Source organism: Carcharodon carcharias, chromosome 1 (genome assembly GCF_017639515.1).
Source record: "Carcharodon carcharias isolate sCarCar2 chromosome 1, sCarCar2.pri, whole genome shotgun sequence".
In the NCBI taxonomy this organism is placed as follows: domain Eukaryota; kingdom Metazoa; phylum Chordata; class Chondrichthyes; order Lamniformes; family Lamnidae; genus Carcharodon; species Carcharodon carcharias.
The window spans coordinates 193128154-193152789 of NC_054467.1; positions in this window are offsets into that span (position 1 = coordinate 193128154).

Consider the following 24636-nt stretch of genomic DNA (forward strand, 5'->3'; position numbering starts at 1 on the left):
ATAAAGGCTTAGTTCTTGCGTTTGATTTACCAGTTCCCTCTGGCAAAGGAGTTCATGTCACCATAGAGGCTTTTTAAAAAATCATTCACGGGATGTGAGCTTCATTGGTGGGCCAACATTTATTGCCCATCTCGAGTTGCCCTTGAGGAGGTGGTGGTGAGCTGCCTCCTTGAACCACTGCAGGCCATGTGCTGTAGGTAAACACACAGTGCTGTTAGGAAGGGAGTTCCAGGATTTTGGCCCAGTGACGGTGAAGGAACGGCAAACTATTTCCAAGTCAGTGTGGTGAGTGACTTGGAGGAGAATTTTCAGGTGGCTGTGTTCCCATCTATCTGCTGCCTTTGTCCTTCTAGATGGTCATGGGTTTGAAAGGTGCTATCTAAGGAGCCTTGGTGATTTCCTGCAGAGCATCTTGTAATTGGTACACACTGTTGCTACTGTGTGTCGGTGGCAGAGTGAGTGAACGTTTGTGGATGTGGTGTGCATCAAGTGGGCTGCTTTGTCCTGGATGGTGTCCAGCTTTTTGAATGCTGTGGGAGTTGCACTCAGCCAGGAAAGTGGGGAATAGTCCATCACACTCCTATCTTGTGCATTGTAGATGGCGGATAGGCTTTGGGGAGTCAGGAGGTGAGTTACTCATCACAGGATTCCTAGCCTCTGATTTGTTTGTGCAGCCATAGTATTTATATGGCTAGTCCAGTTAAGTTTCTGGTAAAAAGTAGCCCCCCAGGGTGTTGATAGCGAGGGATTCAGTGATGGTAATGCCATTGAATGGCAAGGGTTGATGGTTAAATTCTCTCTTGCTGGAGTTGGAAATTGCCTGACACTTGTGTGGTGTGAATGTTACTGCCACTTTTCAACCCAAGCCTGGATATTGTCCAGGTCTTGCAGCATTTGGACATGGACTGCTTCGGTATCTGAGAAGCCACGAATGGTGCTGAATATTGTGCAATCATCAGCCAACATCCCTACTTCTGACCTTATGATAGAAGGTGATATACCGGGCTATGATGTTAGAAATTGTGTTCTAGTATGATTCTGCTGCTGCCTTATGGATTCCCAGTCTTGAGTTGCTAGATCTGTTGAAATCCTGCATGGCGTCTGTTCCGCACTACATGACGGGAGGTATCTTCAATGTGAACGTGGGACTTCATCTCTACAACGACTGTGCGGTGGTCACTCCTACCGATGCTATCACGCTAAGGTGCATCTGTGGCAGGAAGACTGGTGAGGATGAGGTCAAGTATGATTTTCCCACTTGTTTGTTCCCTCACCACCTACTGCAGACCCAGTCTAGCAGCTATGTCAATTAGGACGCAGCCAGCTTGGTCAGTGATGGTGCTACCGGGCGGTTCTTGGTGATAGACATTGATTTCCACTACCTAGAGTGCATTTTGTGCCCTTGCCACCCTCAGTTCTTCCTGCAAGTGGTGCTCAACATGGAGGAGCACTGATTCATCAGCTGAGGAGGGCAGTTTGTGGTAATCAGCAGGAGGTTTCCTTGCCCTTGTATGCCCTAATGCCACAAGACTTCATGGGGTCCGGAGTCGATGTTGAGGACTCCAGGCCAATTCCTTCCCGTCTGTATACCATTGTGTCGCCATCTCTGCTAGGCCTGTCGTGCAGGTGGGACAGGACATACCCCGGGATTATGATGGTGGGACGTTATCTGTCAGATATGATTCTGTGAGAATGATTCTGTCAGATTGTTGCTTGACTAGCTTGTGGGACAACTCTTCCAAATTTGACACTAGTAAGGAGGACTTTGCAGGGTCAATAGGGCTGGGTTTGCCATTGTCGCTTCCAGTACTGAGGTCGATGCTGGCTAGTCCATCCTGCTCCATTCCTTTGTCATGGTTTGATACAGCTGAGTGGCTTACTAGGCCATTTAAGAGGGCATGTAAAAGTCAACCACATTGCTGTGGGGTATGGAGTCACATGTAGCCCAGACCAGGTAAGGACAGCAGATTTCCTTCCCTAAAGGGGATTAGCGAAGCAGATGGGTTTTTGAGACAATCAACAATGGTTTCATAGTCATCATTAGACTTTTAATTCCTGATTTTTATTGAATTCAAATTCCACCATCTGCCATGGCAGGATTCAAACCTGGGTTGCTAGAGAATCACTCTGGGTCTCTGGATTAATAATCCAGTGATAATACCACTACACCATGACTCCTTCTATAGTAGCGTGAAGGCTATCAAACAAACCCTAGCAGGATGGGAGGTGCCTTGGATGTCTTGGACATCAGAAGAGGAAGGCAATAACCATCCACAGCAGCAATGCCAGGTTGTATGTATCGGCGAGGTGCACAGGAGTAACGCAGGAGAGAGGTGTAGCAGAGTGGAAAGGTGCAGAAAGGCAGACACAAGGTTAACAGAGTGGCTGAGGAGGCACTCCCCATGTTACCAAGCTTACAGAAAGACGCTCAGATTCCTTGGCCTCTTGATAAGAGCAGTGTTTCTGATGTTGTCACCTCGGGTGTTTATTCATAGAAAAAGATTTGCAATCTGCTGCACTATGCATTGCTAGTGGTTGTGAAAGTTCCCACCATCCTCAATCATTTTTGCCTCTAGTTGCTTCCAGGGCCCTATTGAAGGTCTTGAAGTCCTTTGCACATAAATACATAAGGCAATCAATAGATGGATTACTGGTCAGGGCTGAAAGTTATGTAAAATTCCCCGGTGATGATAATAGTCAGAATGAGCGGACTCTTATATTTACCTCTCAGACTGGCATCCCACAGGTACAGGTACTATCCACTGTACACATGGGCCGATTTTATGACCATCACAGCAACCAGAAGATTTTAAACAACCAATTGTTTTGCAGAGAGCCAGCATGGGCTCAATAGGCCAAATTACCTATTTTTATCTTCTTGTGACTCTATGACTCAGTGCAAGGGATATTACCTCTTCAATGTGCAACTGTTATGAAACCACAGGAAGGTGTTCATGCAGATGTATAGTAGATTCCCTGGGAGGTGCCATGATGCATTCATAGAGCAGCAAACCAACTTTACAGACTGGGTTGGCTCAGAGCGGACAAACTTCTCCTTCAAACTTTTTTTATTATACCTATGAGGAACTCCACAATGAGGTGCAGGAATTCAACAATGAGAGCCACATGAGCACTAGATGTGTCATTAAGCAAGCTATTGGAATGTTGAAGATGCACTTCAGATGCCTCGATAGGTCTGGAGGCACCCTTGAGTACTTGCCAGCCAGGGTATCCAGATTATATTGTTGTGCTGCCTGCCTGCCTGCCTGGCTGGATTACAGGTGGAAGAGAATGAAGGGGCTCATCTTGCATTTCAAATGATAAAAGCATGGGGGAGGAGGAGGAGGAATATGAAGATGAGGCACCCACCGTCAGATCAGCTGTGGACTTTGTTGCCAGGGTAGCCATGGATGCACTAATTGTTCAAATGTTCAGTTAATTATAGCCACTGAAACAAAATTGAAATGAAAGGCATCACCAGCAACAACTAGCCACCCCTCACCCACCCCATCTGTCTCGCACAAAAAGGGGCTTTAACACTCACTGCACAACTGCTCAATAGATTCTGTCATCCATTGTCATTCATCATGAAAAAAGTGAAATGGTGATTTGGCAGTTAGGATAAAATAATGATAAGTCATAGATATGGTGCTAATCAACACATTGTACTGGTGTTACAGTAAATGGAAACTTAGCAACATAGTTTTTCCCCATTTTTTTGCACAACCTTGGTGATTTGAACTCTACTCCCTACAACGTCTACATGGTGCACCCTGTGTGGCTTCAGTAGAAATAGGGACAAGTCAAATTCCTGCTCTGACTGCTGAGATGCATTTGGCCTATGTCCGTCAGAACTCCTGAGAGTCCCACCAAAGACTGCTCTATGTACTGGGATGGAGTTGGGCTTTGGGAGCTAAGGTAATATTTGAGAACTGGCTGAGGTGAAAAGCCAATCAGTGAGAGGTATGAGTGCTTTTGGTGGAGCTCCCACTTCCATGTCCTCTTTTGCCATTATCTGACACCTGGGCCGGTGCCACATTACTGCTAATATTCTGCTTCAGATCATCCTAGTGAAGCTCAGTGGTATGTTGTAAGGTCACAGATAAGGTATCTGCTAAATGATTTAAGACACCTTGGCATTGAAAGTTTGCATGGCCATTGTCGTGGTCTGCATGAACTCCTTTGATAGCTGTGCTTGAAGCTCTATAGAGAAAACAACTCTCTCCATGACAGACAGTTACACTATTACTTGCATCACTAATGTACGAGTGATTGAGTCAGACTCCTTCATCCTCTTTGTTATTGTAGAAACTGTGAACCCAATATCTGTCAATATCTGGTCAAGTTGCTGCTGTCTCTAAAAAACTCCTCAACAATGACCCCTGGGGTTCAGAACCTGTGCCCAGGCAAAGAAAGCTTGGAGGTGACAGTAACCCCTGATGCTGAAAAGGAATTTGTAGAATGTCTACGAGATGGCTTTTTGGAGCAGCTTGTGGTGGAGCCCACTAGGGAACAGGCAATTCTAGATTTAGTGATGTGAAATGAGGCAGATTTGATAAGGGAGCTTAAGGTGAAGGAACCCTTAGGAGGAAGTGACCATAATATGATAGAATTTACCCTGCAATTTGAAAGGAAAAAGCTGGAATCAGATGTAACGGTAGTACAGTTGAATAAAGGCAACTACAGAGGCATGAGGGAGGAGCTGGCCATAATAGACTGAGAGATGAGCCTAGCAGGAAAGACAGTGGAACAGCAATGGCAGGAGTTTCTGGGAGTAATTTGGGAGACACAGCAAAAATTCATCCCTAGGAAGAAGTATACTAAAGGGAGGACGAGGCAACCATGGCTGACAAGGGAAGTCAGGGACACCATAAAACCTAAAGCAAAAGCATACAATGTGGCGAAGAGCAGTGGGAAACCAGGAGATTGGGAAGCCTACAAAGACCAACAGAGGACAACTAAAAAAGAAATAAGGAGAGAGAAGATTAAATACGAGGGTAAACTAGCCAGTAATATAAAAGAAGATTGCAAGAGTTTTTTTAGATATATAAAGGGTAAGAGAGAGGCAAAAGTGGACATTGGGCCGCTGGAAAATGATGCTGGAGAAGTAGTAGTGGGGAACAAAGAAATGGCAGAGGAACTGAATAGGTACCTTGCGTCAGTCTTCACAGTGGAAGACACGAGTGACATCCCCAAAGTTCAAGAGAGTCGGGGGGCAGAGGTGAGTATGGTGGCAATTACCAAGGAGAAGATGGTAAGAAAACTGAAAGGTCTGAAGGTGGATAAATCACCTGGACCAGATGGATTACACCCCAGAGTTCTGAAGAAGACAGCTGAAGAGATAGAGGAGGCATTAGTGGTGATCTTTCCGGAATCACTGGAGTCAGGGAAGGTCCCAGAGGACTGGAAAATCGCTAATATAACCCCCTGTTTAAGAAGGGAGTGAGGCAAAAGACGGGAAATTACAGGCCGATTAGCCTGACTTCAGTCGTTGGTAAGATTTTAGAGTCCATTATTAAGGATGAGATTTCAGAATACTTGAAAGTGCATGGTCAAATCGGGCAAAGTCAGCATGGTTTCATCAAGAGAAGGTCATGCCTGACAAATCTGTTAGAATTCTTTGAGGAGGTAACGAGTAGGTTAGACAAAAGAGAGCCAATGGATGTTATCTACTTGGACTTCCAGAAAGCCTTTGACAAGGTGCCGCACAGGAGGCTGCTCAGTAAGATAAGAGCCCATGGTGTTAGAGGCAAGGTACTAGCATGGATAGAAGATTGGCTGTCTGGCAGGAGGCAGAGAGTGGGGATAAGGGGGTCCTTCTCAGGATGGCAGCCAGTGACTAGTAGAGTTCCACAGGGTTCAGTGTTGGGACCACAACTTTTCATTTTATACATTAATGATCTAGATGATGGAACTGAGGACATCCTGGCTAAATTTGCAGATGATACAAAGATAGGTGGAGGGACATGTAATATTGACGAGGCGGGGAGGCTGCAGAAGAATTTGGACAGGTTAGGAGAATGGGCAAAGAAGTGGCAGATGGAATACAACGTGGGGAACTGTGAGGTCATGCACTTTGGTAGGAAGAATAGAAGCATACACTATTTTCTAAATGGGGAGAGGATTCAGAAATCTGGAGTGCAAAGGGACTTGGGTGTCCTAGTCCAGGATTCTCTTAAGGTTAACTCACAGGTTGAGTCAGTAGTTAGGAAGGCAAATGCAATGTTGGCATTTATTTCAAGATGACTAGAATATAAAAGCAGGGATGTGCTGCGGAGGCTTTATAAGGCTTTGGTCAGACCACATTTTGAATATTGTGAGCAATTTTGGGCCCCGTATCACAGGAAGGATGTGCTGGCCCTGGAGAGGGTCCAGAGGAGGTTCACGAGAATGATCCCAGGAATGAAAGGCTTAACATATGAGGAACTTTTGAGAACTCTGGGTCTATACTCGATGGAGTTTAGAAGGATGAGGGGGGATCTGATTGAAACTTCCAGAATACTGAAATGCCTGGATAGAGTGGACGTGGGGAAGATGTTTCCATTAGTAGGAGAGACTAGGACCCGAGGGCACAGCCTCAGAGTAAGGGAAGACCTTTTAGAAGAGAGATGAGGAGAAACTTCTTTAGCCAGAGAGTGGTGAATCTATGGAATTCATTGCCACAGAAGGCTGTGGAGGCCAGGTCATTGAGTGTATTTAAGACAGAGATAGATAGGTTCTTGATTATTAAGGGGATCAAAGGTTACAGGGAGAAGGTGGGAGAATGGGGTTGAGAAACTTATCAGCCATGATTGAATGGCGGAGCAGACTTGATGGGCCGAATGGCCTAATTTCTTCTCCTATGTCTTATGGTCTTATGGCTCTCCACGGGTGTGCCTGTCACCAGTGTCTGCACATGCCATTATGAAACACCAGGTGGAAGCTCAACTAACTCGCTGACAGAGCACATCAAAGTGTGAGTACTTGTTCTGATACACAGCTATATGCACGTCAGAGGGAATGAAGTCTTCTAAAGAATCATCCTCATGCATGCCCATCAAAACATACTGTTCACATGAAGGCCCTGGAAAACATAGGAAATGGATTAGAATTAATGTCACGCTATATCATCACTGCCTGTTTTAAATTCCACCTGTCTCTTTTGGACCCTCGTTAATTTTACAGACCTAACCTTGGCCTTGTCAAATGCAAGAAATTGATTTTTAACTATTCCAACCCTCACTGGATCGATTGCCTTCTTTTGGGCCCCTGAACACAGTTGCTCCAGCAACTGTCTGTGTGTCCCCTGCCTCTTTGATTGCAAGTAGCCCTTGCCTAGCTGCTCCAACCCTCACATGCTGTATTGCCCCCTTTAAGGTCTCTGAACCATTCTGGGTTCTCTGTAATCCCATAGAGCCCAGCTGGCTTCTGGCCTTTTCAGCTTCTTTTGACTCAAGTGATTTTGCTTGACTGCTCGGGAGTATTATTTTACAGGATGCTTTGGAGGCCTCTAGCTCCCTTTCCAGTTCATTTAGCCTTCTTTGGATAGCTTCCTCCCTTTTCCTTTCTCTTTCCTACCCTTTTTTCCATTCTCTTTGGAAAGCTTCGCTTTCTTCAACTTTCTCCCTCTCTCTTTCTTTTCTTCTCCTCTTATATTCTAATGCTTGGAGCTGGCATTCTTTGTTCCTGTTCTAACTGTGTTCTCAGCAATTCTACTTCATTTTCTAGTCTGGGCTTACGTTTGTGACGTAATGTTCCGGCCAACCATTGTAATAATACACATCTCGTCTTATTTGAGGGAATCTCTAGTCCTAAGTGCCTACCTAGCCCTTTTACCTCTTTGAGGCATAGAACTTTTAAATCCTCAAAAGTTACTTCCCCTTCTCCTAGAAAAGCACTGGCATCAAATGTGAACATTTTTACACTTCAGTAGTACAGACTCAAGAAAACCCTTTTGCAGTTATTTAAAAACATGGTTTCAAAGGGACAATTCTACTTTCCCCATGCTAATTCTATCATTTCATCTGTGGGAACTATTCCAGCACTGAGCCCCTAATTTCTTATGATCCTGGACGAGATACTCCCAATTTGTTACGACTGGTCCCCAGATTAGGTCCCTCAATTTGTTATATTCCCACATGGGAACCCAATTTTGTTATGCTCCTGGGTGAGGAGTAATGAGCTGGCTCTCCTTCTTTATTCAACCTCCTTGGTTTGTTGCAACAAGGTTAATTTAAGAGAGATCCCTCCACCACGCCACCGCCGCCACCCCACCACCCCCCCCCACCCACCCCCACCCCCCACCCACCCCCACCCACCACCTCACCATGGATACCTTTCCCAGACCAAAAATATTTATGTTTTAGAGCCAAATTAACCAGGCTTTCTTGAATCAATGGAAGAGTAATTTTATTAGTTGCTAATAGTTGCTTGAGCAAAAATAATAAAATACAACACAAATACACACAGATCAGAAATGAGAAGTTGAGTCCAAATAAAAGTTAAAAACAATAAATGAACAGACATTGGCTTGACCATGAGGAGTAGATGGCGAAATATTGCAGCCATTAAGTTGGATGATTCCAGGAGAGTTGACTTTGGCAGTTTAGCCGTTGGTTTGGAAGCACTTGGTTCTGCAGATTGGCTGACAAAGCTGATCTATTTCCTCTTTTGATTGTGGATTTTCTGGCTTGCCTACAGCAACAGGAGAGATTTTTTTAATTCATTCATAAGGTGTGGGCTTCGCTGGTTGGGTCAGCATCCATAGTTCCCCTTGAGAAGGTGGTGGTGAGCTGCCTTCTTGAACCACTGCAATCCATGTGGTGTAGGTACTCTCACAGTGCTGTTAAGGAGGGCATTCCAGGACCCAGCGACAGTGAAGAAACAGCGATATATTTCCAAGTCAGGATGGTGAGTGACTTGGAGAGGAACTTCCAGGTGATGTTCTTCCCATCTATCTGCTGCCCTAGATGGTAGTGGCCGTGGGTTTGAAAAATGCTGTCTAAGGAGCCTTGGTGAATTCCTGCAGTGCATCTTGTAGATGGTACACACTGCTGCTACTGTGTGTCACTGGTGAAGAGTGTGAATGTTTGTGGATGTAGTGCCAATCAAGTGGACTGCTTTGCCCTGGCCGGTGTCAAGCTTCTTGAGTATTATGGGAGCTGCATTCATCCAGGCAAGTGGGGAGTATGGCATCACACTCCTAATTTGTGCCTAGTAGATGGTAAACAGGCACTGGGGAGTCAGGAGATGAGTTATTCATCGCAGGATTCCTAGCACCTGACCTTATCTTGCAGCCACAGTATTTATATGGCTAGTCCAGTTCAGTTTCTGTTCAGCGGTAACCTCCAGGATGTTGATGGTGGGCTATTCAGTGATGGTAATGCCATTGAACATCAACGAGTGACGGTTGGATTCTCTCTTCTTGGAAATGGTCATTGCCTGGCATTTGTGTGGCACGAATGTTACTTGCCAATTGTCAGACTAAGCCTATATATTTTCCAGGTCTCGCTGCATTTGGACATGGACTGCTTCAGTACCTGAGGAGTCATGAATGGTGCTGAACATTGTGCAATCATCAGCGAACATCCCCACTTCTGACCTTATGATGGAAAGAAGGTCATTGATGAAGAACTGACGGTGGTTCGGCCTAGGACACTATCCTGAGGAACTCCTGCAATGATGTCCTGGAGCTGTGATGACTGACCTCCAACAAACACAACCATCTTCCTTTGTGCTAGTTATGTCCCTAAGCAATGGAGAGTTTTCCACCTGATCCCTATTGACTCCAGTTTTGCTAGGGCTCCTTGATGTCACACTCAGCCAAATGCTGCCTTGATGTGAAGGGCAGTCACTCTCACCTCATCTGGGGAGTTCAGCTCTTTTGCCCATGTTTGAACCAAGGCTGTAATGAGGTCAGGAGCTAAGTGGCCCTGGCGGAACCCAAGCTGGGCATCAGTGAGCAGGTTATTGCTAAACAAGTGCTGCCGGATAGCACTGTTGATGACTCCTTCCATTACTTTACTGATGATGGAGAGTAGACTGATGGGGTGGTAACTGGCCTGGTTGGATTTGCCCTGCTTTTTGTGTACAGGACATACATGGGCAATTTTCCACATAGCCAGGTAGGTGCCAGTGTCGTAGCTGTACTGAAACAGCTTGGCCAGGGGCACGGCAAATTCTGGAGCACAATTCTTCAGTACAATTGCCGAAATATTGTCAAGGTCCATAAACTTTGCAGTATCCAGTGTCTTCAAACGTTTCTTGATACCATGTGGAGTGAATCAAATTGACTGAAGACTGGCATCTATGATCTGGGGACCTCCACTCAACACTTCTGGCTTAAGGTTGTTGCAAATGTTTCAGCCTGATATTTTGCACTGATGTGCTGGTTTCCCCCATCATTGAGAATGGGGACATTTGTGGACCCTCCTCCTACTGTGAGCTGTTTAATTGTCCATACACGACTGGTATAGCAAGAATGCAGAGTTTAGACCTGATCTGTTAGTGGTGGATAGTTTAGCTCTGTCCATCACTTGCTGCTTATGCTGTTTGGCACGCAAGTTTGTTACAGCTTCATCAGGTTGGCACCCCATTTTTTGGTATGCCTGTTGCTGCTCCTGGCATGCCCTCCTACACTCTTCATTGAACCAGGGTTGATTCCCGGTTTGACGGTAATGGTAGATTGGGGTGTATGCCGGCCATGGGGTTACAATGGTGTTTGAGTACAATTCTGCTGCTGCTGATGGCCTACAGCACCTCTTGGATGCACAGTCTTGTGTTACTAGGTCTGTTCGAAATCTATTCCATTTAGCATGGTGGTAGGTCCACACAACACAATTGCTGATATCATCAATGTGAAAGCGGGACTTTGTCTCCACCATGACTGTACGGTGGTCACCCCTAGTGATACTGTCATGGACGGATGCATCTGCGGCAGGCAGGTTGGTGAGGATGAGGCCAAGTATGGTTTTCCCTCTTGTTGTTTCCCTCACCACTTGCAGCAGACCCAGTCTAGCAGCTATGTAATTTAGGACTCAGCCAGGTCGGTCAGTAGTGGTGCTACCAAGCCACTCTCGGTGATGGACATTGAAGTCCCCCACCCAGAGTATATCCTGCGCTCTTGCCACCCTGAGTGCTTCCTCCAAGTGATGTTCAACATGGAGGAGCACTGATTCATCAGCTGAGGGAGGGTGGTATGTGGTAATTAGCAGGAGGTTTCCTTGCCCATGTTTGACCTGATGCCATGAGATTTCATGGAGTCCAGAGTCGATGTTGAGGACTCCCAGGGTAACTCCCTCCTGACTGTATACCACTGTGCTGCCACCTCTGTGGGTCTGTCCTGTCGGTGGGACATTATCTGTAAGGTATGATTCTGTGAGGATGACTACGTCAGGCTGTTGCTTGACTAGTCTGTGAGACAGCTCTCCCAATTTTGGCATCTCAAATGTTAGTAAGGAGGACTCTGCAGGGTCGGCAGGGCTGAGTTTGCCGTTGTTGTTTCTGGTGCCTTGGTCCATTGTTTTGTCCGGTTTCATTCCTTTTCTGAGACTTTGTAGCGGTTTGATACAACAGAGGGGTTGCTAGGCCACATCAGAGTCAGCCACATTGCTGTGGGGCTGGAGTCACATGTAGGCCAGGCCAGGTAAGGACGACAGATTTCCTTCCCTAAATGACATTAGTGAACCAGATGGGTTTTTACAACAGTTGACAATGGTTTCATGGTCATCATTAGACTTTTAATTCTATTAAGCATTACCCTGCATCTCTGGATTACTAATCCAGCAACAATACCACCATGCTCTCGCCTCCCCTAAACTTTTGCTTGCAAGCTGCAGGGATGCCTAGTTAATCTTCTTCTACTGTGACTTTCACAGCACACAACAGCACACACAGATCAGGTCAGCAGCTAACTTTTTAACCTTTTGTATTCCTGGAAGGGGGAAAAAAAAACTTGTCTTTCGCCCAGAGCCCAATTTCTTTCAACTCAGATCATTTCTACATTCTGAGATATAACTCAACAGGAGGTAATTTTGGATGTCTGCTGAGATGTTGCAGTCTCCATTGTCACCACAGTCACAGGAGATTGATGTTCAGTCTTTTGCATTTTATGTCTTCCTTTCAAGTGCCTCTTTCTGAAGTAGGTCTTAACATATTTTTAGGTGCAATATTCCATGTTCTCTCTGGACTATTCTGTCAAGTATAGTCCACATCGGGATTTTCCAGAAAGTGGTTGCTTTATGTTCTCAGCCAGCTTTTGCTTGGATGTATTTTTTTTAAAAATCCTCCCTTAAAAAGTTCTATATGCCCATAAGTAATTCGGGGTTGTGTTCCACTGTTGTGACACATATTAAGCTGAAAGATGTAGTTTATTCAGAAAGTGTAGCTTTGACATAGATGCATCACGTTGCATTAAGATTTAAGTGAATGGCAGCGCTGGATGGATAAATGGGGAATTGAGGAAGTGCATAAAAAGTGAAGGATGAGTGCTATTGAAATTTGCATGGTGTAGAATACATTGGCTTTGGGTGTGCGCACCAAGGAATATAGGTAGATTAACAAATGGGCTTATTTTTCCTCAGCTGGTTAGATCTTTAAACTGCTTGCTGCATTGTATCAAAGACAGGGTGCCATGGTCCTGCTATTGGCTCCCTCAGGCCTCAACAACCTCGAACTGTAACAACTGCACAGTGTTCAGCAACATTTGTAACTCCTCAGGTACTGAAGCCGCCCCTGCCTGCATTCAGTCTGATCTGGATAACATTCAGGCTTGGGCTGGGAAATGGCAAGGAACAGTCATGCTCCATGAATGCCAGATAATAACAATATCTAACGATCGCCCCTTGACATTCAACTGTATTCCTATCATTGGATCCCTCCATTATCCACATCCTGAGAGTTACCATTGACCAGAAACTGAACTAGACCAGCCGTAGAAATACACTGGCTACAAATTCAGATTAGAGGCTGGGAATTCTGAGGAGAATAACTCACCTCCTGACTCTCCATCTGCCCATCATCTACAGAGAACAAGGCAGGAGTATGTTGGAATACTCTCCACTTACCTGGATGAGTGAAGCTCCAACAACAATGATGAAGATTCAGGGAAAAGCAGCCTGCTTGATTAACATCCCACCCCCGCCGTTAAACATCCACTCCCTGCATCATCGATGCACAGTGGCAACAGTATGTACCATAAAATGCAATGCAGGAACTTGTCAAGACTCCTTTGACAGCACCTTCTGAACATGCAACCTCTACCACACAGAAGAATAAAAGCAGTAGGTGCATGGGAACACCACAAACTAAAAGCTTCTCTCCTGGTCACACATCAACCTGACTTGGAAAAATATTGCCATTCCTTTGCTGACACTGGATCAAAATCCTGGAACTCCCTGCCTAACAGCACTATAGGTATACCTACACCACATGGACTGTAGCATATCAAGAAAGCAGCTCACCATCACCCTCTCAAAAGCAATTAGGGATGGGTAATAAATGCTGGCTCTGCCAGTGATGCTCACATCCCTTGAATGTATAAAAGAAAACTATGCCATTTTGATGAGAACTCCGGAGGTCCCCAGCATCACAATATCAATTTTTAGCCAAGTTGATTCACTCCATGTGATATCAAGAAATGGCTGAAGGCACTGGATACTGCAAAGGCTATGGGCCTGACAATAGTCAACAATAGTATTGAAGAATTGTGATCCAGAACTTGCCATGCCCATACCCAAGCTGTTCCAGTACAGCTGCAACACTGGCACCTACCCGATTATGTGAAAAATTGCCCAGGTATGTCCTGTACACAAAAAGCAGGACAAATCCAACCCAACCAGTTACCGCCCCATCGGTCTACTCTCTATCATCAGTAAAGTGATGGAAGGGGTCATCAACAGTGCTATCAAGCGGCACTTGCTTAGCGATAACCTGCTCACTGGCACCCAGTTTGGGTTCCACCAAGGCCATTCAGTTCCTGACCTCATTACAGCCTTGGCTCAAACATAGAAAAAAGAACTCCCGAGGTGAGGTGAGATTGACTGCCCTTCACATCAAGGCAGCATTTGACCAAGTGTGGCACCAAGGAGCCCAAGCAAAACTGGAGCCAATGGGAATCAGGGGAAAGACTCTCCACTGGTTGAAGTCATTCCTAGCACAAAGGAAGATGATTGTAGTTATTGAAGGTCAATCATCTCAGTTCCAGGACATCACTGCAAGAGCTTCTTAGGGTAGTGTCCTAGATCCAACCAACTTCAGTTGTTTCACCAATGACCTCCCCATCATCATAAAGTCCGATGTTCACTGATGATTTCACAGCATTCAGCACCAATCATGACTCCTCAGATACTGAAGCAGTCCATATCCAAATGCAGCAAGAGCTGGACAATATATAGGTTTGGGCTGAAAAATTGCAAGTAAAATTTGCGCCACACATGTGCCAGGCAATGACCATCTCCAACAAGAGAGGATCTAAACATCACCCCTTGGCATTACCACCACTGAACTAAACCTAACCCACTGTCAACATCCTGTAGGTTACCATTGACCAGAAACTGAACTGGACTAGCCATATAAATACTGTAGCTACAAGAGCAGGTCAGAGGCTTGAAGTCTTATGAGAGTAACTTACCTCCTGACTTCCCAAAGCCAGTCCACCACCTACAAGGCACAGGCCAGGAGTGATGGAATACTCCCCACTTTCCTGGATGAGTGCAGCTCACAGAATCACAGAGTTGTTGCAGTGTAGAAGGAGGCCATTTGGCCCATCATGTATGCACCTGCTCCCTGAGCATTTTAACTTAGTGCCAATCTCCTGCCTTTTCCTGGTAGCCCTGCAAATTGTTTCTATTTAAATAATCATCTAATGCCCTCTTGAACACCTCATTCGAATCTGCCTCCACCACACTTCCAGGCATTGAAATCCCTATCTATTCGCTGTGTGAAAAAGTTTTTTCTCACCTCGCATTTGCTTCTTTTGTAAAACAGTTTAAAACTGCACCCTTTGATTCTCAATCCGTTTACGAGTGGGGACAGTTTCTCCCGATCTACTCTATCCAGACCCCTCATGATTTTGAAAACTTCTATCAAGTCTCCTCTTAGCCTTCTCCTCTCCAAGAAAAACAGTCCCAACTTCTCCAATCTTTCCTCATAACTGAAATGCCTCATCCCTGGAACTATCCTCATAAACCTCTTCTGCGCTCTTTCCAATGCGTTCACATCCTTCTTATAGTGCGGCGCCCAGAACTGTACACAATATTCCAGCTGAGGTCCAACCAGCGTCTTATAGAAGTTCATCAAAACCTCCCTGCTCTTGTACTCTGTGCCCTTGTTAATGAAGCTTAGGATACTGTATGCTTTAGAAACAGCTCTCTCTACCTGTCCTGCCACCTTTAATGACTTATGTACATATACACACAGGTCTCTCTGCTCCTGCACACCATTTAGAATAGTATCCTTTATTTTATACTGTCTCTCCATGTTCTTTGTACCAAAGTGCATCACCTCACACTTCTCCACATTGAACTTCTTCTGCCACCTATTTGCCCACTCTACCAATGTGTCAATGTCCTTTTAAAGTTCTACACTGTCCTTTCACAATTTACTTTCTCCCAAGTTTTATGTTATCTGCAAACTTTAAAATTTCCCCCTGTACACCAAGATTTAGATCATTTATGTGTATATCAGGAAAAGCAAGGGTCCTCATATCAACCACTGGGGAACTCCATTACAAACCTTCTTCCAACCTGAAAAATACCCGTTAACCATTACTCTCTGTTTCCTATCCCTCAACCAATTTTGTACACACGTTGTTACTGTCCCTTTTATTCCATGACCTATAACTTTTCTCACAAGTCTGTTGTGCGGCACTATATCGAATGCCTTTTGGAAGTCCATATACACCATATCAACAGCCTTGCCCTCATCAACTATCTCTGTTACCTCTTCAAAAAACTCCAGCCAGTTAGTTAGACACAACTTTCCTTTAACAAATCCATGCTGACTCTTCTGCATTTTTCCATGTGACTATTAATTCTATCCCAAATAATTATTTCTAGCAGTTTCCCTGCCACTGAAGTTAAACTGACTGGTCTGTAATTGTAGGGCAGACCTTTAAAACCTTTTTTGAAGAAGGGTGTAATGTTTGCAATTCTCCAGACCTCTGGCACCTCCCTTGGATCCGTGGGAACATTGCCAGTGAATAGTTGAAGCCCCAATAACAGTTCCAGTGTGACATCACTTGTCATATCCTGCCAATTAGAATACTTGTTTGAGTACCCAATTAGAGTACTTTATCCCTTTCTCTCTCTTCTGCCGCTCAGCTACTTCCCTAGGCAGGTTGGTAATTTGTCTTCAATTTTTAAAATTCATTCATGGGGTCTGCACATTGCTGTCTAGGTCTGCATTTATTGCCCATCCCTGTTTGCCCTTGAGTAGGTGGTGGTGAGCTGCCTTCTTCAACTGCTGCAGCCCATGTGGTGTAGGTACACCCACAGTCTTGGGAAAGGAGCTCCAGGATTTTGACCTAGTCACTGTGAAGGTAATATATTTCTAAGTCAGGATTGTGAGTAGCTTGGAGGGGAACTTCCAGGTGGTGGGTTCCATCTATCTGCTGCCCTTGTCCTTCTATATGGAAGTGAACGTGTGTTTGGAAGGTGCTGCCTACGGAGCCTTGATGGATTCCTGCAATGCATCTTGTAGACAGTATGTCTACAAGATGATGTGCAAGGATGATGGAAGGAGTGAATGTTTGTGGATGGGGTACGAATCAAGCAGGCTGCTTTGTCCTGGGTGGTGTCAAGCTTCTGGAATGTTGCTGGAGCTGCACTCATCGAGCCAAGTGGAGAGTATTCCATCACATTATTGACTTGTGCCTAGTAGATTTTGGACAGGCTTTGGGGAGTTAGGAGGTGAGTTACTCACCACAGGTCTCTTAGCCTCTGACCTGCTCTTTTAGCCAGAGTATTTGTATCGCTAGTTCACTTCAGTTTTAGGTCAATGGTAACCCCCAGGATGTTGATGGTGTGGTATTCGGTAATGGTAATGCCATTGAATGTCAAGGGGCAATAGCCAAATTCCTTCTTGTTGCAGATGGTCATCCCAGGACCTTCAACTTTAGCTAACATTCTCCAATGAGACTTTTTAATGAATGCCTTCTGGAAGTCCATATAAATGCCATCCATAGACATTCCCCTGTTCATTACTTTAGTCACCTTTTTCAAAAAAAAATCAATGAGGTTCGTCAGGCATGACTAAACTCCCCAAAGGGTACTTTTACAACTTACAAAGGTTTCATAAGTAAACAAGGGAAGGTTAGTACATTTTATTTGACCCAAAAGTGGAGGCAATAGGAAAACATGAAAGATTTTTATATCTGGTAAAGTTGAGTACAAAGAGTTGATTAGGATAGATGAAAGAGGAAAGTATATTTAAAAGATGTTAAGTTGATTTGTATGGCTGTGTGGGAAGATGACCTGAGGCCAGATCTGTGCTGGCAGAAGGTGTGAAAGTTATGAATTTGAAGCAGCCTTTGAGTTTTCAAGCCAGACAAGCCTTCAGTTTTCAGAAAGCAGTCTGTTTCTGAACCTTTCTTTTGGACATCCACAGCATAGTGGAACAGAGTGAGATGTTGTGTGGTACACATGTAATAAAGTGACAGCAGTTCTTGCCTTGGGTAATATTACTGGGTTTTTGTGGTTAAGTATCTATAAGGGGACTGTTGCCAAGTGTGTGTTGTGACCAGATAGGCTTTTTTGGGGATGTTTTGCAAAACCGATTTAATTGTGTAACTTTAATCTTGTATGTTTAAGTTTCTATTTCTTTGTGTTAATAAATCTTTTAATTTTAAAGTCCTAAAAGTGTTACCAGGATTCTATGTTTCTGGAATCAGTAGCTTTTACCTCGTTTTCAAAATACAAAAAAAATGTTAATGATCCGTAAGACAAGTTTCCCTCTGGGATTAGACTTGCTCAGCAAATAACATTGCCTGTGGTCGTAACCCCATAACCTCACCAATTCTGGACTTTTACGTTATATACTGTTTGTGATAATAGGAATTCTATTAGCTTTTTTTTAACTTTATCACCCTTAGATGTTACTTTTGGTGGCCTGTCAACCCGTATCCTTGAATCTCTTTGCTCTTCCATAGCACCCAGACCACTACTATTTAGAATATAATTACTTTTTATTACCAAAATCTATCATTTCACACTGACTGACATCAAATCCAAATTGCCATTATTTAGGCCATTCCCTCATCTCTGAATATTTCTTTGCAGTTCCTGAAAAAAATCTGCATCTTCACCTGCAAAGTTCTATCTACTTTTTCTCCTGCCTTTAAAACTCTTCCCACATCATATTTTTGATTAAGTTTTGACCATCCATGGTGCATGCGTGTTCCTATACCTACTTCAACCGGAGAGGCAGGTTATAATTTATAATTTTTAATGAGTGCGCAGTTGGTATAACTGGTGATCTTTTGTCACGTATGTTTTTTTAATATAATCTGGACTATTGCAGCAAACCTCTGCAAGCATGTTAGGCGTGATAGCTTTATAGTGGAGTATTCTGAGTAGGCAGCTTCTGACGATTCAGAGTTTAAGCTCTCCAAATTCCCTTAAGAATACAACTTTGACGAAATAATTATATAAAGCTCTTGCAGTCGAGCCTCTGATAGAGGACATCGTTCATTTATTTTCCATTTTGATTGTATTGCAGGCGATAAGTTAATATTGATCCTGATCCACGTGCGCAGATTGTATTCTGGCTGACGTCACCCTGTTATTTATTGACAGTTTTGTATAGTCCAACCTGTGCTCTGCAGCCACAAGGCAGATATCCTTGTTTCCATGAAACAACTTGTCTCTATGCCAACTTATGACAGTACTCCGTTAAAGAGACTTAGACCAGAAGCAAAGCGCCATTAAACAGTGCTTTATTTTGCGCAAGAAAATGAAGAACATTTTATTACTGATACAGTCTGACATCAATCTAAACTCTAGGACGCTCCATATTACAAAGCATGGACACAAATACTGTGCACCAACCGTGTGACACTGTGTTCTGTTCGGACATGGACATTCATTAAGGACATTGTTCAGAGAGGGTCATTAGCAGTGCAGTATCCCAGAAATATTCTTTAAAAAACTTGCTTGGATCCAAAAGGAGAGCAGCGAATGCACAAGCAACCTGGTAAAACAAAAGAAGGGTTATGAGTGTTGACCCGCCTCCGGCTTCACATTAGATACGGCAGCTCAACTTTGTTATGGAGTTCAAACTGAAGTCTTCAATCGTTACTATTAGTAACTTAGTAAATTGGTCCTTGGAAATGTGGGGGAGGTAATATTTAGGGTGTTTAAGGACATGAAGTGTCAACGATATATGTAGAGAATATGAAATGTGCGTGTCAGTATGTACAGATTATTTCTATTCTACCTTGTGTTCGAACTCAGTTCCTTTCCGTGCTTTGTATTATGATAAATTTGCAGATTGGAATTCCAATCGTGGTAACACTTTGCAAAAGACTTTGCAAAAGTCGGCACAACATGCTGGATTCTGAATCCCGTTTACCTTGAGATGCCGGGAGCTGCGAGTCCAGATCTTGTGTTGAATATCACCTTAACCTTGGTGTTTGCGAAAAAAAAGTCTGTGTACGAAGCGCGCCCCTGGATGTCCAGGGAGGGATTTACCCAACTGCCAGATCACGCCTTGGGACTGTGCACAGCCCGATCTGCTAACCGATCCGAAGAACAGTTGGACCTCATGCGCTTAATGTTGTTGAGATGTTTCTTGATCAGAAGCTGAAACTTACTCTTGTCTTTCGTGAAACTGGTATAGGGGCTGGGTGCTGCCAGAGGGTAAGGCGGGGGGCTGGGGTCACTGATGATTTCCCAGGACACGGATCTGCTTGTCCTGCCCACTGGGAGGGGGCTAGCGGGGTTTTGCTGTTGGAGATCACTGAGGAGAGTGGAGCGGCTCCTGCCCAGCACTGTGCTCTTCTTCCTGTTGATCAGCAGTGTCCTGATATCTGCTATGTCGTGTTCAAAGAAAAGTGACTCCTTTCTCTTGATGTGGGGGACTTCGCCGAGGGCGAGGAAGCCGTAAGGGGTAGTGATTTTCTGCAGGTGCGGCAGGGACATGGCAGCTCGCGTTGGAGGGTCTGAATGATCAGCCGCCCCCTCCAGCTCATCGGAGAACTGGGCGCCATCCGCGCAACACACTGAAGAGGTTTTGCGGAGGCTTTGCCTCTTCAGAAGGTGACCTCTCTCAACGTGCGGCTCCGAGTGGCTCCTCCTGGAGGGGACTTTCGACCCTTCTCCGCACGTTAAAAACAGCAAGTCCGGTGACGAGGAGCCCTTCCCCGCTCCCTGCTCCTCGTCCCGTTGAACGTGGACGTCCAGGGAAGGGATGAAGAACTTGGGGATGCGGTCAGGAGTCAGCATCACGTTGAAGATGTCCTTGGACCTCTTGGAGCCCCCGCTCTTGCCTCCTGTGGCGTTTGCCTTTTTCACGCTGACCCAGGGCAGCATGCTTTCTATATTAGCTCTGAAGGAGAAGTTGCTCGCCGTGGACAGCATGGATGCGCGGGCTCAAGATCAGCGGGGGTTTGGAGGCAGTTGGTGGAGGGATCTGCGGGAAGCGGCTGGCTGCAGCTATTTTTAAGTGATTCTGAACAGGTAACGTCACTCAGTCACCCTGCGTCAGTGACATCCTTACCCGACATGACTAACACTCGGAATCCAGCCCCTCCTGCATCTTCAACAGGGCAAAACGAACAGAGGCGTGCTGCTTAACATTAACATTTCTCTAAAACAAACTTCACATGGACACTAATGGAGTGCGCCAGAGCTCCGGATTTCTGTGTGGATCAGATCCCAAAACCACCACTTGCTGCTGGTTATGAAACTGTTCCTTATAATTAATAAACGCATCAGTGTAAAGAGATGTTGGAATCATGCGCCCCTGTGGTTCTATTGTGGTAAAGAATGCATTTGTGTTTCAGCAAATCAGTCTCAGAATGCGAGCTGAAAATGACCTTTCAAAGGATAGTCTCCACTGATTTGACTTCAAGTTTCGTTCTGATGTGAAATAGTGTCACGATGATTAATGGGTACAGCCTGATAAAGCCGGCTGTGAAAAGCACAACGTGGAATAAAGTGCTCCCGCGCCATTCAATCCAAGACTGTTTCATATGAAGATCCAGAAAACCAGCCTCTGTATTTCACTTTGCTATGGTACTGAGGCTCTCAGCCATATATAAAAAAACATGAAACTTAGAAAAAAAAACATTCGACTGATCTAAAGTTGCCAGGTAAAGGTAAGACAAAATTGCATTTATAGCGATCCTTTTCACTTTCTTTTGCAATGTGCTTCACAGCCAATGAAGTACGTTTGAAGTCGTCACCATGGTGATGTGAGCGAACCTAGCAGCCAAATTGCACTGCAAAAACCCACAAATAGAAATGGCCCACACGACTGGGTCACCTGTGTTTGGCTACGTTGGTTGAGGGATAACTATTCGCCAGCTCACAGGCAGTTCCCTCCTGTGCTTCGTGAGCTATCTCATGGGATCTTTTCCATCCAACTGAGAGAGCTGGCAGGGTGACAGTTTTAATTCTTATCCAAAAGAAGGCTCCTCTGACAATCCAGCTGTTCCTCAGTATGCACCTGAAAGTTAGTTGGGCAACCATTATGGAGGAGCTTTGAACGAAATAGCTGGTACTTTTGAATAAATTGGGCTAAATCAATTCAGCATTGAGATACCAAAACAGCTGTTATATTCAAACACAACTGGATGTGAAACCCGACCAGTGGACCTTTCAAATGTGTATCCCCAAAATGACATCTGGCTGTTTGAGGTGCATGAACACCTAATTTTCCCTATGGAACAATCAAGCTACTTATAAAGATGTACGTTCTGGGAGAAGGTGAAATGCTGCCCAGAATGTGCTTGGCCATTTGGGGACAGACTGGGAAGTAGGAAGGTCAGCAAAATAGTGCAGGAAGGCATCAGGGAAGGGATCCCCATTGTCTTCCTACTGCCATGTTATCTTGCCAGAGATGGGAAAACTGCTAGATCATCCACCTGCTGGGAGGCCAATTGAGTCACTTCCTGCCTCCGTGAACGTTTTGCCCATGTCAGTAGGCCCTGCCTTCACATGGGCCAGAATTTTCCCCCCATTGGGAACGGGCGCGTAAAGGCGTGCCTCTGATCGGTGCTCCCAATCAGGGGTGCGACACCATTATACACGGGCGGCCAATTAAGGCTTGCCCAGCGTGATATCCACAAGGAAGTGCTATGCGCTCCCTGTGCAGGCGGTGGGGGGATTAGCTGAGCTGAGAGTGCACTCTTTCATGCATGCAAAAGAAAGAGTGCACTCATCTCCCTGAGGCTAGGTGCTGCCTCAGGGAGATTGGCTCCTGTCTGAAAAAATTTTAAAAACAGAAGAAATAAATTTCCCTGATATGTCCCCTCATGTGACACAGGCAGGTCCATTACTTACCTTAACTATTTTGTGAATGGCCTCAATGGGTCATTGACAGGTCAGTGGATGCACAGCCGGGCCCCCGCTGACCTGAAAATTGAATTGAGGTGGGGTGACATTGGGAATTCCACCTGAAGTCATCCCATGTCATTTTACGCGTCAGCGAGCAGGCTCCCCCTGCTCACCGACTGGGAAATCCTGGCCATGGAGGGGGTGTGACTGGATGAAATCTGGCAGCCTCCTAGCAGTCTCTTTGGAGGGGGTGGTCTGGAGGGATGCCCTCCTTTATAAGAAATTTATGGCTCACAGAGGGCTCCCAAATACCACCCCCCCCCCTCCCGCCCCCCCAGCAACAATGTCCAACCTCAGTGATCCCCCTCCGCCTGATTGCTGAGGCCTGCTGGCATTCCCCCTCCCACTCACCTATTTTCAAGGATGCCCTGGCATTAAAGGACCCTTTCCCTACAGCTGTAGCCTTAGTAATGATCACCATCAGCTGTGCACACTGCTGAGCTGCTCGCTCTGACTGGTCCTGCAGCTTTTAGGGGTGGGCTGTGGTAGCCACTTAATTGGCCGCTTTAGGAAAAATGCCACCCCGGATCCTGCTGCCTGCCAAAGTGTGGTCAGCACCTGCTTTTGGCCCTGGTGGTGATACCCTGGCTTACTCATCCAGCACTCTGTCCCTTAAAACTGCACCAGTCTGTCACTCCGGTAATGCTGTCCAAACCAAGGAGGACAGTAAATGTGTAAGTAGTCAATTAGATGGCTGTAGTTGTTGTAGGTCAATTATCTCAGTCTGAGGACATCACTGCAGGGTTAATGGCTTGTCATATTTCACTTTCTTAATATCGCCATTAGCACCTCATTTAGCCAGTACCACCAGCATTAACAACACTTTGACCTTTTGTTTATGACATCCTTTGCCATCTCTCCTTTGCCTCCACCTAGCACTGGCCTTCTATCTAGCTTTAATGGCTCCACACCCCTTAATCAGTATATATTTCATCACATCTCTTCGTCCCTTTAGATCTGAAGAAGGGTCATATGGACTCGAAACGTTATCTCTGTCTCTCTCTCCACAGATGCTGTCAGACCTGCTGAGTTTTTCCAGCATTTTTTGTATTCATTTCAGATTTCCAGCATCCACATATTTTGCCTTTATATTGCTGCAGGATCACTGTTCGTTTTCAGCATAATTCGTGACTCCCGAGATACTAAAGCAGCTCACAATGATATGTAGCAAGACATGTAGGCTTGGGCTGATAAGTGGCAAGTAATATTCTTGCCACATAAATACCTGGAAAAGGCCAGTTCCAACAAGAAAGGATCTAACCATATTCCCTTGACTTACAATGGCATTATCATCATTGAATCCTCCCTCTATCAATATCCTAGGGGTTATCTTTGACAAGAAGCTGAACTGGACTAGCCATATAAGTACTGTGGCTACAAGAACAGGTCAGAGGCTGGCAATTCTGCAGGGGGTAACTCACCTCCTGATTCCCCAAAGCCTGCTCAGCAACTGCAAGGCACAAATCAAAAGTGTGATGGAATACTCCCCACTTGACTGGATCTGTGCTGCTCCAACAACACTCAAGAATCTTGTGCTACAACTGGTCCCCGGACGAGATCCCCGAATTTGCTATGATCCCAAATGAGGTACCCCAAATGTTATGCTCCCGGGTGAGGGGAGATGAACTGGCTCCCCTTCTTTAATCAAACCCCTCGGGTGGCCACAACAAGGTTAATTCAAAAAGGATCCCTCTCCTCGTGGATACCTTTTCCCAGTCCAAATTTATTTATGTTTTAGAAGAACCAATTTAACTAATGCCATTGAATGTCAAGGGAATATGGTTAGATCCTTTCTTGAGTCAATGAAAGAGTGAGTTTATTAGTTACTAAAAACCCAATATAAAAAATAAGAATGCAACACATATACACACAGATTAGAAATGAGAAGCTGAGTCCAAAAATAAAAGTTAAAAAAGATATATGAATCAGTCTTTGGCTTTTCCATGAGGAGAAGATGGTGAAACCTTCCAGACGTTAAGTTGGGTGATTCTGGTAGAGCTGACTTTGGCAGTTGAGCTGGTTTGGAGACACTGGCTCTGCAGGTTAGCCGAAGGAGTTGTACTGTTTCCTTTTTGACTGTGGCTTTGCTGACTTGTGACTTGCA